This window comes from Kogia breviceps, chromosome 12, assembly GCF_026419965.1.
Source record: "Kogia breviceps isolate mKogBre1 chromosome 12, mKogBre1 haplotype 1, whole genome shotgun sequence".
NCBI classification, from domain to species: domain Eukaryota; kingdom Metazoa; phylum Chordata; class Mammalia; order Artiodactyla; family Physeteridae; genus Kogia; species Kogia breviceps.
This window is the reverse complement of record NC_081321.1, coordinates 55,378,967-55,392,798: the sequence shown is the minus strand read 5'-3', so window position 1 is coordinate 55,392,798 and position 13,832 is coordinate 55,378,967.

Sequence of the window (13,832 nt, the reverse complement as noted above, 5' to 3'; positions counted from 1 at the left end):
TGAGCGGCTATAGAAGGTATTTTTCTGCAGTATTTTGACAAACTATTTCTGTGATATTTTTGCCCTTATAAGCTCTTATGAATTCAGCCAGCATAGAATTGTCAGAGGGAACCTGAGAACAAATTTTAAACAGTACACTCAACTCGTGTTTAGGAAAACAATATAGAATGAAGAGCATGCCATCTGGATACTTTTCTGTGCACTTGTCTACAGTAGCCATCTATTACTGTGATTATCTATTACTGTATTAAAAAAACACTGCAAAATGTATTATCTTTAACTAATAACCATTTTATTATCTCATGATTTTGTGGGTTGACAAGGCTCAGCTGGGCAATTCTGACCCATGGGATTTGGGTCAGGGCTACAATCATCTGAGGACTTGACTGGTTTGCGGTGTCCAAATTGGTTCACTGGTACATCTGGTGCCTTGACAGGCATGGTTCAAAGGCTAATGCCTTCCATCTATCTTTTATCTATCTGAGCTGGGAGACTGGGTCTCTCTCTCTCTCTCTCTCTCTCTCTCTCTCTCTCTCTCTCTCTCTCTCTACTTAGTCTGAGGGTCTCTCCTACTTTGTATATCACTTCTCCAGCAGAATTTCCATGGAGCCTCAGGACTCCCAAAAGCACAGAAGCTGCCTAGCCTTCTTCAGACTTAGGTGTAGAACTTCCACATTCTGTTGGTTAAAGTGATAGACAGGGCCCATCCACTTAATGTGGAAGGGAGTGAGTACTAGAAGATGTGGTTCACTGGGAACCATCTCTGGAGGTTGGCTACCTCTACCACATACAATTCACTGGAACAACTCAATGACCCTTTAATAGGAAGTATTTTCTTCTATCGAGAACATTGTTTTAACCTGATGTTCTTTTTTTCAGTTAAATTTCCCCAAAGTGTCCACCAGTATAGCTTTGGAGTCATTACATACATGTTTTGTTCTGAAATAAAACTGTGTGTGCTTTACTACAGAAACAGCAGTATTCACTATTTTAGATGATTTAGACATCTAGAGGCCTGAAATGAAAGCTTCACTAAAGATCACTAAGTGCGAAAACTCTGATAAATACACTGAAACCTAAAGACATAAAGCAGAGTTTCTCAAAGAATGTTCCACAACATTGGTGCTCCAGATTATAAACGCTATTGTAAACTCAGATTATAAACTCTAAGGAGTTTGGAGGAAATGCTAGGTTAAACAAAGTTGTTTTTTTTTAAAAAGGAGAAATTTGTTAGATCTTTAATATGCAAAGTGGGATAGAGTGTTTTGTTTCCTTAACTTCCTTGAACATGAAACTTTTTGTCTTATCCCCAAGAAGTGAAGTTCCACTAAATACTCTGGGAAAATGACCTCTAAAGCATCATGCGCTGTGAAGATCACATTATGACCCAGTGCCTTTATGCGCTATACTTCATTGGTGTAAAATATATCCTTAAAGCATGGGAGTTACATTAATCATCATAGCTGATGAGATTATTGAGCATTTATGTGCCACATAATGTTCTAAGTACTTTATATCCAGTTAATAGTGCACCAAGTACATCACACACATTATCCCCCTTTAATCCTCCTAATAGATGCACTTAATAGATATTATGATTTCCATTTTATAGATGAGGAAACTGAGTCATAAAAATACACGCAGTTAAGAGGTAGAGTGTTGACTTGAACCTCTGTTGGTATGACTCCATAGTCCGTGAGCTTAACTACAGCTCTATACTACCTTCAGTTCTGCACATCAAATCAAGTTTTCTGCTTCTAACAGTAATGCTTCAGCTTACTTTGAGATTCCACAACTTCAGAGGAAACTCATATTCATCAAGCACCTACATCGTGCCAATCCTTATGCTTTTATACATATTTATTAGGTGGTTTAGTCCTTACAATAACCATGGAAGAAAAGTATTGAACATTTTGTGAGGGGAAAAAAATAAATTCCCTTGCTTTGATATTCAATGTTTTGCCAACATAGGATAAGCATCTCATAAGTCCCTTCAGATGATTTCTCAGCAACTCACTCAGTTCTGAAGTACAAACTATCATCCCTCAAATTCATCTAAAGAATTGCTTCACTGAAGTACCCAGAACATTCAGACTGATTCAAGCTTAAATAAATCCTTCCTCCAGCCCTTGAAATATCTACTTGGAGTCCTGGTGAAAATTATACAAAATAATCTGTTTGGAACCTATACTTATTAAATTCTATATCCATGCAATAGTTTCTCTCTTAATTATATGCAAATTAAAATAAATGAATGGAAATTAATAGTAGAGCTTGAACCTATACCTCTTTGCACAATGCCATTTCAATATAGCAAAATGGCCAAAATACCCATGGAAACATACTTACAAAGTCATTTCAAGATGGATTCCTGAGCACAAATTTACAAGGCCTCTGAGAGTTCACTGAAATAGAAAGAAACACTAAAAAGAAACAGTGACAGCACAGTATGTTAGATGGGGGTGTGAAGAATGGTGGTCATTAGTGAATGAGATATTTCAACACATTTCTGGGTGACAGGAAGCAGGTGGGAGCCCCTAAGCCAATAACTGGCACAGGATTCCCTACAAGAGGCGCTGCAGTGAGGTGAGAGCTTTTCTACCAGTAGCAGTTGGAACAACCCCAAGCTCAGTTTTTAGGGAAGAGGGAAACATAGAGCTGATAAAATGTTTTTTGTTTTTTGTGGGTTTTTTGCGGTACGTGGGCCTCTCACTGTTGTGGCCTCTCCTGTTGCGGAGCACAGGCTCCGGACGCGTAGGCTCAGCAGCCATGACTCACGGGCCCAGCCGCTCCATGGCATGTGGGATCCTCCTGGACCGTGGCACGAACCCATGTCCCCTGCATTGGCAGGCGGACTCGCAACCACTGCTCCAGCAGGGAAGCCCGCTGATAAAATGTTTTTAAGTCTGTGTGGAAAGTAAGGTCTATGTATGAAAAACTGTTTTAATTACTCAATTACCACCTCTACTCAGAGGGCAGTCAGCCCAGAAATATAACCTAGAGAAGAATGGACTGTGGAGCACTGGTTCTGTCACTTACTAGCTGTGTGACCTTGGGCAGGTTATCTAACCTCTCTGTGCCTCCATTTCCTTGTGTGTGATAATAATGGTAGCTAATTCAAAGGACTGTTGGGAGGAGCAAATGAATTTATATATGTGATGTTCTTATTACTGGCACATGACCAATCGTTATATCAATATTAGCTATCTTTTTTATCAACAGCAGCATCATAACCTCCAGAAATAATCTCTTGAATAAACCAAGGAGATTATCTGTGGTTTATGGTATGTGAATTGGAGTCTCCAAGTAAAGCCTTGCTCAACGGGGAACTTGGGGGACTAGTACCTAGCTGCTGGCCCCTTGCCCCACTTACCCTAAAGCGATCCTGTCAGTGAACTCCTCCTCCCCAGCAGCAGAGGGCTTTTAGTTAGACTCCCCACCAAAGGAGAGGCAAAGTGTATCAGGAAATAGAGCCACTAATGTAAGAATGAAGTGAACCCACCCCAACTACTTGGTCATTTCTTTGAAATATAAATAGAAAACCAAAGACCACTAAGCACAATTTACCAGCATCTTTGTTTTTTTAATAGTCAAAGTAAGTTTTTATCTTATTTTGATTTTGTTTCCAGCTTTTTTGAGATGTAATTGGTATGTAACATTGTATAAATTTAAGGTGTAAAATGTGATCATTTGATATCTGTATATGTTATGAAATGATCACCACCATAATGTTGGTTAACACATTATCATCTCACATACTTACAAACAGCAGAAACTGATCCAAGAGGAATTGGAGATAATTCAGGGAGCAGAAGAGAAGTTAAAAAACATCAACAAACTCCAACTAGAAATCTCAGATTTGAGATGATTTCGTAGCCCCCCCCCAAATATACATATAGCCATTAGACGAAGAAAACAAGAACAACAACAACAAAAAGAGCTCTTTGGTATTGAGAACATGATTTCTGAAAATTCAGAAAAATTTAAAAGAAAGCTAGAAGTTAAAATCAAGGCGATTCCCCAGGATAGAAAGCGTGATGGCAACAAGATGCAAACTAAGAGAAAAAAAAAAAAAGAAAGCCTTAGGAAGGCTAATTTATAGGAATTTCACATAAAACTAAAGGGTTCTAGGGAAAAAAAGTCAAAATGGATTGGCCAGGTGTACCAAGGATTAGGTTGGAAACACCTCCCGTGGCTGAGGACGGATTTAATGATTCAGATTGAGATGCTCTGTGAAGGTAGAATAGGGGAATGACGTCCACACTGCTCACCGCATTAGGGAACTTCAGGACACTAAGGCCCAAGAGAAGATCCTGAAATGAAAACCCAGTGAGAACAATTACATTATTAACAAGTAATAAGAACCAGATTCGAATGAGCAACACTAGATGCTTTAAGCCGACGCAGTGATGCTTGCCAAGTACCATCCATTCACCTTCTTACTAGTGGGTGGGGTGCGTATTGCATGGTCTTTGTGAGCCACGGCAGCCTAGACACGAAAATAAGATCAAGAGGGTAATGACAAAATAATCTTTCTTGTTTGGCCTTCTTTAGCAAAACTCCAGCTAGCCCTCAGAGTCCTCCTAAATAGTTTAGGATTTCCCCAGCATGACCTGCATATCACTCATCTTGACTCCAAAAGGTAGCAACACACCCCAAGTTGCAAGCAACTCTCTTGCAAATGTCCAATTGGCAAGGTCGTTACTGTCAGTGCCAATGTAGCCAGAGGGTCTGCCTTTGATAACTGTCCCGAGCGAGGCTGGCTGTCACGGCGCTTCACTGCACAGGCCATATCAACAGTCTGCCTGGACTTGAATCCCAGACCCATCCCATTGCTAAAGTGTAACCTTGGCCTCTCTAGGCCTCACATTTAACATCAGTAAATTGGGGATAATAATATTTAATTCCACAGTGGTTTTGATAAGATGAAATGAGATAGTTATGTTTAAGAATGTAGCACGGTGCCTAGTACATAGTTAGTGTTTGATAAAGTTTCTGTATACTAGCAAAAACAAAACAAAATCTCACATGTCATGACATTGAGAGCCACCAGTGTACACACCCAAAATGCTGCTGCCCGAGCATTGCACCATCTCCCACTGGTATCAAAGCTGCTGTTGCCTTGGGTAACATTTCACTCAGGTGAGCTGTCAACATAATTTATGAATCTCTTGATTTATGAATCTATTTACCTTGTAATTTAAGCACCCATTCTGAGTGGTGATAGAAATTTAGTGAATTTAGAGCCCTGCCCCCACTTCTCATGTGGCATGTAGATTTCCAGGGGATTACACACCACCTTTGTGTTGCCTGGGGGTGGGGGGTGAGTGGCACCTAGTCCTTGGGTTCCCCTCACTGTGCTATACTTTCATCATCAACAAAGCTAGCTGTTCCTTCTCCCCTGACTCCCAGTTGCAAGGCCTTTAGGGCCTAGGTCCCTGACAGTACCTGTGTTTCACTCTAGAGCTTCAGAGAATTTTCTGGGGCTGGCTCTGGTCCTTCACCATCACTGGCTCCACAGTGAGTGTGGTGGAAATTGTTCTATGGATGACCTGGTCACCCAGGCAGGTCTCACGACTCTTGCGCATTTCTCAAGCTCCAATGATGGGCACAGATGCACTGTCCTCAGCTTCAGATTCCCTGGTCTTATCTGGATTGTTCTGTTCACTTCCTTCTCCTTTGAGGACTCTGGCTGAGAGTTAAGACAAAGAAAGATGCAGTCCTGTTTGAGTGACCAGCATCTGCCACCACAACTTCTTTCCAGTCCTTCTCCTTCTCCTACCCCGGGATGACCCTCATCTCATGGTGGAGGAGAAGAGAAAAGCCATGATTCTACAGTATGTGCTCTCTGCCTGGAGGCCTTCGAAGGCCTATTGCTTTTGGCTCCTCAGCTATGACAGCCCTGAGCTGGGGCACAAAAGACAAAGCAGAGAAGGATGAGGAAATTCAAAGTTACAGAGATATTTAGGAACATGTAGTTGTTGTCTGCCCTAATTTTGATAACTCATAGACTAGTCCCAGGTATCAAGTATTGAGTGAGAACTTACTAGATGCCAGGCATTCCTCTAAGCGCTTTGTGTATATTAATTCATTTAATCATCCTAGCAACCTAGGAGGCAGGTAGGATTTTATTCCCCCTTTTCCAGATGAAAAATGGAGGCTTGGACAAGTTAAAGAAACTTGTCCAAGGTCACTGAGGGTGTCCAGGGGAAAGGTGGAATTCTAGCCTAGGCAGTGTGGTTCCAGGGCTGGGACCTCCACCCACCTATCCCAGATTGTGAAGCAAGCAGCCCCTGTGTTTTTCCCTCAGTCTCTGATTGCAGTGCAGGGCATGAGTCTATGGCTCAGGCAGAGGACGGTTGGAGCAACAGGTGTGTCAGGGTCACCCCCTTGCCCTCCCTGTCCTTGAAGCCAGTGTGCTTCCTGCACCTCCCCCTTGCTTTGGATGGAGTTACTGTACTTACTGTGTGAATCCCTCTTAGATGGCAACTTGCTATGCCTCTGTGGGCCCACCCCAGCCCTCTAGACTTCATCAGGATAGGCTCTGATACCTACTTAGAAAAGCAAAACATGGTCTAATGGAAAATACAAGCCCAGCTTCAACCACCACCCCACCATTATAGCTATGAGACATCAATCAAGTTTTTTAATTATCTCTGAGCCGTAACAATTTCATCCCTAAAATGGGGATAATGCTTCCATCATAGGGTCATTAAATGTGTGAAGGACTTAGCACAGTGCGTGGAGCATGGAAAGCAAAGCACAAAGTAGATATTTGACTCCTTCTTTCATGTAACTTTGTGATGAGCATATAGGTGCATTCTAACCTGTGGTGGCATAAACCTATTCCAGTTGCTCTGTGTGAAACCCTCTGCTTGAGGTCCTTTTTCCTAGAGGGTCAGTCCCATTTCTGGTTATGTGCATGTCAGATGCAATATGCTGAAAGATTCACTCTTAGCAAAGTTTTTTTCCTTAGAGAACCACTGCTCCATGTCTATTGGGTTATAACCAGGGTTAAGTTAATCAATTTTTCCTGAAAGGAACTGGACACATTATCTTAAATTAATGTACTTAATAATAATGTTAATAACTACTATATAAAGTGAATCTATATAAATATTTATGTACCCAACTTAGGAGCACCTCAATACATTAGGCAAATGCCAACAGCCATAAAAGGAGAAATCAACAGTAACACAATAATAATGGGGGACTTTTAACACCCCACTTACACCAATAGACTGATTATCCAGACAGAAAATAAATAAGGAAACACAAGCTTTAAATGACACAATAGACCAGATAGACTTAATTGATATTTATAGGACATTCACCCAAAAGCGGAAGAATACACTTTTTTCTTAAGTGCACACAGAACGTTCTCCAGAATAGATCACATTTGGGGTCACAAATCAAACCTTAGAAAATTTAAGAAAATTGAAATTGTATCAAGCATCTTTTCTGATCATGCTATAAGATTAGAAGTCAATTACAGGAAAAAAACAGTAAAAAACACAAATACATGGAGGTTAAACAGTGTGCTGCTAAATAACCAAGAGATCACTGAAGAAATCAAAGAGGAAATCAAAAAATACCTAGAAACAAATGACAATGAAAACATGATGATCCAAAACCTATGGGACTCAGCAAAAGCAGTTCTAAGAGGGAAGTTCATAGCGGTACCAGCTCACCTCAAGAAATAAGAAAAATCTCAAACAATCTAACCTTACACCTAAAGCAACTAGAAAAAGAACAACGAAAACCCAAAATTAGTAGAAACCCAAAATTAGTAGAAGGAAAGAAATCTTGAAGATCAGAGCAGAAATAAATGAAATAGAAACAAAGAAAACAATAGCAAAGATCAATAAAACTAAAAGCTGGTTCTTTGAGAAGATAAACAAAATTGATAAACCATTAGCCAGACTCATCAAGAAAAAAAGATAGAGGATGCAAATCAATAATATTAGAAATGAAAAAGAGAGTACAAATGACACTGCAGAAATATAAAAGATCATAAGAGACTACTACAAGCAACTATATGCCAATAAAATGAACAACCTGAAAGAAAGAAATGGACAAATTCTTGGAAAAGTGCAACCTTCCAAGGTTGACCCAGGAAGAATTAGAAAATATGAACAGACCAATCACAGGTAATGAAATTGAAACTGTAATTAAAAATCTTCCAACAAACAAAAGTCTAGTGGCAGATGGCTTCACTGGAGAATTCTATCAAACGTTTAGAGAAGAGCTAACATCCATCCTCTCAAACTCTTCCAAAAAATTGTGGAGGGAGGAACACATCCAAACTCATTCTACAAGGCCACCATCACCCTGATACCAAAACCAGACAAATATATCACAAAAAACTAAAATTATTGACCAACATCACTGATGAACATAGATGCAAAAATCCTCAACAAAATACTAGCAAACAAATTCCAACAACACATTAAAAGGATCATACACCATGATCAAGTGGAATTTTTCCCAGGGATGCAAGGATTCTTCAATATACATGAAACAATCAATGTGATACACCATATTAACAAATTGAAGAATAAAAACAATATGATCATCTCAATAGTTGCAGAAAAAGTTTTTGATAAAATTCAACACCCATTTATGATTAAAAAAAAAAACTCTTCAGAAAGTGGACATAGAGGGAACCTACCTCAACGTAATAAAAGCCATATATGACAAACCCACAGCAAACATCATTCTCAACAGTTAAAAACTGAAAGCATTTCCTCTAAGATCAAGAACAAGACAAGGATGTCCACTCTCACCTTTATTATTCGACATAGTACTGGAAGTCCTAGCCACAGCAATCAGAGAAGAAAAAGAAGTAAAAGGAATACAAATTGGAAAAGGAGAAGTAAAATTGTTACTGTTTGCTGATGACATGATACTCTACATAGAAAATCCTAAGGATGCCACCAGAAAACTACTAGAACTAATCAATGAATTTGGTGAGGTTGCAGGATACAAAATTAATGCACAGAAATCTCTTGCATTACTATACACTAACAATGAAAGATCAGAAAGAGAAATTAAGGAAACAACCCCATTTACCATCACAACAAAAAGAATAAAATGCCTAGGAATAAATGTAGAATAAACCTACCTAAGAAGGCAAAAGACCTGTACTCAGAAAACTATAAAACACTGATGAAAGAAATCAAAGATGGAGAGATATACCATGCTCCTGGATTGGAAGAACCAATATTGTGAAAATGACTATACTACCCAAGGCAATCTACAATTCAATGCAATCCCTATCAAACTACCAATGGCATTTTTCACAGAACTAGAACAAGAAATGTTACAATTTGTATGGAAACACAGAAGGCCCCGAATAGCCAAAGCAATATTGAGAAAGAAAAACGGAGCTGGAGGAATCAGACTCCCAGACTTCAGACTATACTACAAAGCTACAGTAATCAAGACAGTATGGTACTGGCACAAAAACAGAAATATAGATCAATGGAACAGGATAGAAAGCCCAGAGATAAACCCATGCACATATGGTCATCTTATTTTTCATAAAGGAGGCAAGAGTGTACAATGGAGAAAAGACATCCTCTTCAATAAGTGGTGCTCGGAAAACTGGACCGCTACATGTAAAAGAATGAACTTAGAATACACCCTAACACCATACACAAAAATAAACTCAAAATGGGTTAAAGACCTAAATGTAAGACCAGACACTATAAAACTCTTAGAGGAAAACATAGGTGGAACACTCTATGACATAAATCTCAGCAAGATCCATTTTGACCCACCTCCTAGAGTAAGGGAAATAAAAAGAAAAATAAACAAATGGGACCTAATGAAACTTAAAAACTTTTGCACAGCAAGGGAAACCATAAACAAGATGAAAAGACAATCCTCAGAATGGGAGAAAATAGTTGCAAATGAAGCAACTGACAGTGGATTAATCTCCAAAATATACAAGCAGCTCATGCAGCTCAATATCACAAAAACAAACAACCCAGTCCAAAAATGGGCAGAAGACCTAAGTAGACATTTCTCCAAAGAAAACATACAGATGGCCAACAAATGCATGAAAAGATGCTCAAATCACTAATTATTAGAGAAATGCAAATCAAAACTACAGTGAGGTATATCACCTCACACCGGTCAGAATGCCATCATCAAAAAATCTACAAACAATAAATGCTGGAGAGGGTGTGGAGGAAAGGGAACTTTCCTGCACTGTTGTTGGGAGTATAAATTGATACAGCCACTATGGAGAAGAGTATGGAGGTTCCTTAGAAAACTAAAAATAGAACTACCGTACGACCCAGCAATCCCACTACTGGGCATATACCCTGAGAAAACCATAATTCAAAAAGAGACATGTACCACAATGTTCATTGCAGCACTATGTACAATAACCAGGACATGGAAGCAACCTAAATGTCAATCAACAGATGACTGGATAAAGAAGATGTGGCACATATATATATGGTGGAATATTACTCAGCCATAAAAAAAGAACAAAACTGAGTTATTTGTAGTGAGGTGGATGGACCTAGAGTCTGTCATACAGAGTGAAGTAAGTAAGAAAGAGAAAAACAAATACCATATGCTAATACATATATATGGAATTATAAAAAGCAGTATTGATGAATCTAGTGGCACGGCAGGAATAAAGACGCAGATGTAGAGAACAGACGAGGGCACGGGGAGGGGGAAGGGGAAGCTGGAATGAAGTGAGCGAGTAGCATTGACGTATATACACTACCAAATGTAAAATGGATGGCTGGTGAGAAGCAGCTGCATAGCACAGGGAGATTAGCTTGGTGCTTTGTGACAACCTAGAGGTATGGGATAGGGAGGCTCAAAAGGGAGGGGATATGGGGATATTTGTATACATTTAGCTGATTCACTTTGTTGTACAGCAGAAACTAACCAACATTATAAAGCATTTATACTCCAATGAAGATGTGGAAAAAATAAAATAAAAAATAAAAATATAAAATGAATCTATACACAAAACAGATTCACAGACATAGAAAATAAACTTATGATTACCAAAGGGAGGGAGGGACAAACTTAGGAATATGGGATTAACAGATACAAACTACTATAGATAAAGAGATAAGCAACAAGGATTTACTGTATAGCACAGGGAATTATACCCAATATCTTGTGATAACCTATAATGGGATATAATCTGAAAAAATATATAATACTGAGTCACTTTGCTGTACACAGCACAATGTTGTAAATCAACTATACTTCAATAAAAGGTAACAGCTACAATTTGTATAATACTCACTATGAACCAAGTACTATGCTAAGGTTGATTTGATTTTTACAGTGTTGTGAGAAAGGAGGCCTTGTACCCATTTTACAGAACAGATCACTGAGATTTAGAGGTTAAATAACTTGTGTATAGTCATAAAGCTAGCACATGGCAGAGCTGGACTCTGAACAGTGGTGTATTCATCAGAATCCAAACCCATGCTCTCCACCACTGCTTTAAAATAATAATAATAACAATAGAGCATAATGAGAAACTTAGTTTCTATACTCTTTTTGTTTTCCAAAAAAATTGCATATTAATCCAAGTCACATGTTCCATTAAGGCTTGTTATATAAGGGCAATGGCAATAAAGTAGAACTGGTCTTAGTAGAACTATTTACAAGACCAAGAAAAAGAAAGTCTAAGAGAATTTTCAATTATCTGAACATGTACTGTACAGAATCTTTGGGAAGAGGATACTTAAAGCAAATTATTGAAATTTTGTTTCCTGGTTTTATTTAAATTTTCAATGAATGTATTCACTGGGCCTCTCTAGCATACTGATAAGAGATAGTCCCCAGTTGACATCTAAATTAAAAAGTCAAATTGTCTAATAAATTCGATGCTGATTTATTTCACAATTGGTGTTCACAATGATACCCAGTAGTGTGAATTCATTTGGCCCATTCACTTGGGGCTTCAGTAAGCAAACTTCCTGAGGCGGGGGGTAGTGGGAGTATGGAAATTAAAAAATAACAGATTAGATTCAACAGTTAAGTGACACATCACTGTTTAGAAACTATTATGGCTTTAACAGAAAACAGAATCCAGTACCCACACCCTTTTATAGACCTGATTAACAAGAAATTTTCTCTAACAGATGGAGCATGAAAGTTGTTGCCCCTTGGAATCAGTTGTCTAAAACTGAGTTTAATATTTTCACTTGGTTTTCCACTGTTATTATTATTATTGCCATTTTAACTTATGCATTACAGCCATAGCATATGCCTCTGGGTACAAGAGGCAGGAAGAACTCACTTTTAGTGTTTGTCTTATTTGCACTTCACTTGAAGCAATTTGGTTTGCCACATGGAGTGAATAAAGCTGTCATGTTATTTTTTTCAAAAAGGAACACAATAATAGACTATGCATTCATTACTGAGGAGATTAATTTTTTTCTTCCCTTGAATGGCATGAAAATGGGGATAATTTCAAACTGAATTGTGCCTGGTGAATCATGATGCACATTTCCAACCTAGGCATATAATAGGTCCTGGCTTTTCTACCAGTGTTTTCCAAACACGTTATCTTTTTGAAGAATATTATGAGCACCCCTCAGAGATACTGTGGGTTTGGTTCTAGACCACCGCAATAAAGCAAATATAGCAATAAAGCGGGGGTCACACAATTTTTTTAGTGTCCCAGTGCATATAAAAGTTATGTTTACACTATATTGTAGTCTATTAAGTGAGCAATTGTAGTCTATTAAGTGAGCAATAGTATTATGTCTAAAAAAAACCCAATTCACATAACTTAATGTGAAAATACCGTATTGCTAAAAAAGTGCTAACCATCATCTGAGCCTTTGGCAAGGTGTAATCTTTTTGCTGGTGGAGGGTCTTGCCTCAGTGGTGATGGCTGCTGACTGATCAGGTGTTGGCTGCTGGAGGGTGGGGTGGCTGTGGACATTTCTTAACAGAAGACAGCAATGACGTTTGCTGCATGGATCAACTCTTCCCTTCATGAACGATTTCTCTGCAGCATCTTTGCTGTTCTATAGCATTTTACCAACAGAACTTTCAAAATTGGAGTCAAAGCAGCAGCAGGGTTTGAGAAGATTATCAACTAAGTTTATGTAATATTTCAACAATCTTTATAGCATCTTTACCAGGAATAGATTCCATCTCCAGAAACTACTTTCTTTGCTCATCTGTAAGAAGCAACTCCTCATCCCTTCAAGTTTTATCATGAGACTGCAGCAATTCAGTCGCCTCTTCGGGCTCCACTTCTAATTCTAGTTCTCTTGCTATTCCCACCACTTCTTCAGTTTCTTCCTCCACTGAAGTCTTGAGCCCCTCAGAGTCACCCATAAGGGTGGGAATCAACTTCTTCCAAACCCCTGTTAATGTTGACATTTTGACCTCTTCCTATGAATCACAAATGTTCTTAATGTTATCTAGAATGGTGAACCCTTTGCAGAAGGTTTTCAATTGACTTTGCCCAGATTCACCAGAGGAATCACTAAAGCCTTAGGAAATGTATTTCTTAAATAACAAGACTTGAAAGTCCAACTTAGTCCTTGATCCATGGGCTACAGAACGGATGTTATGTTAGGAGACATGAAAACAACATGAATCTTGCACATCTCCATCAGCGCTCTTGGGTGACCAGGTGCATTGTCAATGAACAGTGATTTTTTTGAAAGAAATCTTTTTTCTGAGCAGTAGATCTCAACAATGGACTTAAAATATTCAGTAACCGTGTTGTCAACAGATGTGCTGAAATCCATGCTTTGTTGTTCCACTTATAGAGCACAGGCAGAGTAGACTGAGCATAACTCGTAAGGGCCCTAAGATTTTCT